This window comes from Anastrepha obliqua, chromosome 4, assembly GCF_027943255.1.
Source record: "Anastrepha obliqua isolate idAnaObli1 chromosome 4, idAnaObli1_1.0, whole genome shotgun sequence".
Lineage (NCBI taxonomy): Eukaryota > Metazoa > Arthropoda > Insecta > Diptera > Tephritidae > Anastrepha > Anastrepha obliqua.
Genome location: NC_072895.1, coordinates 88,256,945 through 88,262,314, shown reverse-complemented (window position 1 = coordinate 88,262,314; position 5,370 = coordinate 88,256,945). Strand labels below are relative to the sequence as shown.

The 5,370-nt window shown below is 34.2% G+C and overlaps 2 non-coding genes across 2 annotated transcripts; both read left to right on the top strand.

Moving 5' to 3' along the window:
- The first annotated feature begins 2,556 nt into the window (after positions 1 to 2,556).
- On the top strand, positions 2,557 to 2,630 carry Trnai-aau (transfer RNA isoleucine (anticodon AAU)). Its single transcript has one exon. It is a non-coding gene; the product is annotated as a tRNA-Ile (tRNA).
- Positions 2,631 to 4,981: 2,351 nt separating this feature from the next.
- Positions 4,982 to 5,055, top strand: Trnai-aau (transfer RNA isoleucine (anticodon AAU)). The gene has a single exon. It is a non-coding gene; the product is annotated as a tRNA-Ile (tRNA).
- Positions 5,056 to 5,370: the final 315 nt, after the last annotated feature.

The window sequence follows — 5,370 nt, the reverse complement described above, 5'->3', positions numbered from 1 at the left end:
CCTTTCAACACCAAAAATAAAAGAAATGGCAAATGTTGCGGCCAGCAAATCCACCGTTCGAAAGACTATTCTAAAAGTCCAACATCGGAAGCACTGAATTGAATAAATTTCGCAAAGAATTTTGCAAGGGGCCACGTAGCTTGGAGTTCTGTTAAAAATACCGATCCCGCTGAACGGAAAAAGTAGTATTTAGTGTCGCGAAGAAGTTCAATCTGGATGAGCCGGATGTATCCAATTATTATTTCCTCGACTTAAGAAAGGAGGAAAGGTACTTGAGTCGACTTCACAGCCGTGAAAGTAGTGGTGCCGTGAAAGTACTGGTATGGTGTGGGTAGCCATTTCCTACCACGGCGCGTTAGACTTGAGAATTTTGGGTTACAAAATAACACACAATTACACATTGCATCAGTGGCGTCAGGAAGAGGAAGCGGGCGACCGCTGTAATAACGCAGACACACGAAATCAAGCGAAGTCCTCAACCGTTGGTGAGATCCTTCTGTCAGAAAAATGTGACACACAGATGGCGGTCCAAGCAGTAAGAAGGCGTTGTTCCTAAGCAACGACAGGTAGGTGTTCCCGCTACTTAGGACTGGGCCGCAGGCTAATCGTCTACCCTGTCAGAAAAAAAAAAAAAAAAAAAAAAAAAAAAAAAAAAAAAAACAGTTAACGAAACCAAGAGGCCCTATACTCCCGAGAGGAGTGGACAAACAAAAAAAAAACAAAATTGGAGCATTCAATACCAAAATGCACCTCTACATACAAGCTTGGGTTGCATGCCAAAATGTTGAAACTTTAGCATGGATACAATATTTCCCAGATCTGAACATTATTGAAAATCTATGGGGATGGTTTTTTTTTTGGTTTTTTTCTTGTTGGGTCAACTGGCAGGTACAGCACTCAGACAACATTAAGTACATTGCACTCAGGTTCCCTTTTTCATTTTCTTTAAATCTACGTAGTTCTTGTGGAACCAAGGAGCCAAGGTGGTCGCTTCTTAACACAGCAGTGCCAAAGGCCTGAAGCCTAATTCTAGCGAAGGCCGGGCAGACGCACAGAAAGCGGTCCGCCGTCTCATCCTCTGCTTTGCAGAGTGCACTATCTGAGATGCCCACCTTTTTCATGTGCTTCGCCCATAGAAAGTGGTCCGTCATTAGTCCAACCAGCTGTCTGCACTCCTTTCTGCTTAATGACCGGAGGGTTCGCGACAGTCGGTCGGACATGACAGGTAACATCAGTTTTGTCCATCTGCAGCCTCTCTCAACCTGCCAAACTCGCTGGTGGGTCGAAGTAACCCGTTTGCTAACCGTGGCTTTGTTGGCTGCAGAAGGGAGTGTCAAAACGGGCTCTGCACAAAGGAAGTTGGCCTCATCCGTGGGTGATGGCTTGCTCGTAACGATTATGAGAATCGACAACAAGTTGAAGACAAAAATGCTTGCATTCGAATCATATAAACGGCCTGGTGTGAAATTTCATTAGACTATCGGGAGAATTTGTACAAATCCATTCACCTACGTATTTACGACGAAGTAATTTATAAACAAAGTGGCAGCACAAACTATTAAGCTTTAAATAATGAATCGAAAATCGTTATTATATTTTTTATATTTGTTTTAATTTTTTCTTATTTGGTTAGTGCCTCTATAAAAGAGAACCAATAAATCGAGGGCAGTATTAAAGCTCCTGAAGTTTTACCGCTGCGAATTACCATTAGATGGAATAATATTTTGCTGCATGTTGGTTTTCGAGCAAAGTACAGTCTTCACTTGATTTATTAGGAAAACTTGGATTACTATATTAAATACGCTTGCTTTAGGGGGTTAAGGGTAGTCAGAATTTTCAAAAAATGTATTGGGTTTTTCCATTTTCTTAAAGTATAATATCTTAAAAATATTGTGTAAAAATTTGAAGTGAATCCGACAAATACTTTTCGAGTTATTCAACAATTAACAAAGGGCGCTCGAGTGCTCCGGCGCTCGATAGCAAAACTTTAAATGCGTTTTTCTCAAAACTATGTTTATCGAACTGGTTATCACTGTAACTTAAAAACCGCTTGGTAGATTTCAATAAAATTTATACTGCTTTTGAAAAACATAAAAATTTGTGCCTGATCGAAGGATTTTTTTTCAAAAATTTCACTTTTTTAACAATTAATTGTCGGTTTTTTCTCGAAAATCCATAAAAATTATTGCCTCTAGTCAAGTGAATCGGACTTTTTGCTTTTTCAAGTTGCATCATTTAAGCTGTGGCCTGAATTCTCTGTTGTGTGGCTTTGGTGTTTTTGGTATTACATTGAAATGAGTAAACCCGTTTTTGTATTTTATGCTGAGAACTGAAATAAAGTAAAATAAATTACGCGAACTATTGTGAAATATAGGACGCTTTAGGTCTGACTGCCTATAGGCAGATATATTGAAGATGCAAATAATTTTATAATTGCGCCTGGATTTAATATTGGACGAAATAATCGACTGCATTGGAGGCATTTTTTTCTGATTTTCTGTCGAAATGCCATTCTAGTAGTTGAGATATTTTCCCCTTCAGGCAGAGTTGCCAACTGGCCCATTAGCTCAGTTGGTTAGAGCGTCGTGCTAATAACGCGAAGGTCGCGGGTTCGATCCCCTCATGGGCCAAATGTAATTCCTTTTATTTTTATATGAAATGTTTCGTTTCACATTGCAAGTATAGAACAATACATACATACCTACAATACATACACACCTGCAATACATACATTGTAAATAAAAAAGAAATCGTTTTATTAAAAGTGAATCAAAATCAATTCTTATAGGAGATTAGGCATTTACCCGCACGATTTCTGTCGTAGCTGCAGAAACGAGGAGGAGTTGGAAACAATTCAACACCTTTTTTGCACATGCCCAGCTCTAGCCAGAAGCAGGAACCGATTTTTAAAATCCTACTTCTTAACGAATATAGATAATCTATACACTTTAGGTATCAACAACCTTTTACGCTTTGTCAAAAGCACAGGTTGGTTCAATATGGAAAGGGAAATATAGCCCAGCCCATGCGACTCACAACGGACCCATTTCGTGGTCTAAGTGGCATCGTTGACTCTATGTGCGACGCGGCTGCCAAACCTAACCTAACCTTGGTATTGAGTTTTTGAAGTGAAATATCTTCATAACTTTTTTGATTTTTTTTAGGCAGAAAATATAATATTAATTTTATAAACATTTTTTTTCAAAATTGTTTTCAAATTTTTTTTTGAAAATTTTTTAGTATATTTCATCCTTGAAAGACAGAATTATGGAGATATTTCACCTCAATTCAATTAAATTTTCCCAAAAATATCAGAGAGCACTAGGCAAATTTTTCTGTGTGGGCTGAGGTTGTTTTTCCACAAATGAAATGAAAAAAGTATTTAAACAAATTAATTCCTTTTAAGGATAAAATACAATATTAATTTAAAAAAATTAAATAAAAATAAAAAAATGAAATAAATAATAAAAAAATTTATTAATGAAAAAAAATCAAAATTATTTCAATTTTGTTTTTTGCAATGTTTTTCAAATTAAATCTCAATAACAAAATTTAAAAAGAAAAATATAATTTTTTTAAATTTAAAAAAATTTTGAACAAATTTTAAAAAATTTTGAACGAATTTCAAAAAATGTTGACCAAATTTGGATTTAAAAACTTTTTTGCATTTCATATGTGGCATTATACAATATCAGCGCAGATTTTTTTAAAATAAATATTTTATAAATAGTTTATTTTATTCTTGAAAAAAAATTATTATATATTTCACTTCAAAAGCGCAATACCAAAACTTTCAAAACTGAATAAATCGCAAAATTAAAAAAAAATGTTTGTAATATTTCACTTCTAATATACTTAACCATACAAATAACCCAATTTTTGTATGTGGATTGCTTTTGCTGCTACAACAACAACAATAACAACAACAACCAATTTATGAAAGAATTTGCGGCAAATTCTAAATTCTTAGAGCACTTGGCATTGAATTGCTCCAAATCTAAAATTTGTTATTGATGCTGCCAGCTAAAGCAAGGAAAAATTAAACAAAAAAAAACCTAAATTTTCTTAAATCTTGAAAAATATTTAAAGAAAATTTAAAAAAATGTTGAACCAACGTAAAAATTTTTCAGCGAATTTCAAAAAAATTTTGCCAATTTTAAATATTTTTTTTTGTTTTGGGTTTAAAACCTTTGTTTCGTTTGAATTATTGAAGACAGCGCAGATTTTTTTCGAACTTCTTTTATAGCTTATCTCTTGAAAAACTAATTATGAATATATTTCACTTCTAAAACTCAATACATAAATTTTTTAAAATGAATAAATCGCCAAATAAAAAATTGTTTTTTTTTAATATTTTTGGTTCACTTCTTGTTATACTCAAGCATACATTCAATTTTCAATAAATCAATTTTTGTATGTGGAAGGTTTATGCTGCTGCAACAACAGAAACAAATAATTTCTGAAAAAATTTACAACAGTCGCTCCAAATGTAAAATTTGTTATTGATGCTGCCAGCTAAAGCATGGAAAAATTAACCAAAAAACACGGTCCTGTAAAATTTTGTTTTTGTGGCATACGATAAATTCGCGCAAAGGACTCAAGGCGCCGATCTTGGTAACGCTACTTTGCTCTCAGCGAATTTGGCAGAATCGCTGTGTGTGTGTGACGTCGCAGTTGTGCAATTTATTGTTGCGTCGTTTGCATAATTTCTTCTTCTTGTATTCTTGCTTGAATTCTCACGTCTCTCTCATGCAACTACACCAACTTGACCTCACGTACTCTCCTGATAGATGAAATCTTGTTTCTATCACTCTTAAATATTGCACTGCATTTCGTTTTACTTTAAATATACTATATATGTGTGTATGTATGTATGCACGATATTTTCTAGCACAGAGAAAATATTTCAATTTATTTATTTGTTTATTATTTAATAGTGCATAAACATTCGAATGTGGATATTGGTCTAATTTTATTATCTGGCCCATTAGCTCAGTTGGTTAGAGCGTCGTGCTAATAACGCGAAGGTCGCGGGTTCGATCCCCTCATGGGCCACTAAAAATTCGCTTTTTATTTACGAGTTGAATGAAATTGAATATAAAATAGTTGAAGAAATTAAACATTAAGTAATAAGAAAACGTGTGATTTTGCAGTTGAAGAAATTAAACATTAAGTAATAAGAAAACGTGTGATTTTGCATGGAATGATATTAGATTTGGTGTGTGAAAGTTTATCTATCGGAGTGATTTGATGAACAGCGCTTTTGAGCGCATTGCACTTCCATCCACTTCTTCTCCAAGTGGATGAGAAAATTTTAATAGCCCAAACCCTATCATTAGTATTATTAAAGATTTACTTTACTGCTGTTCC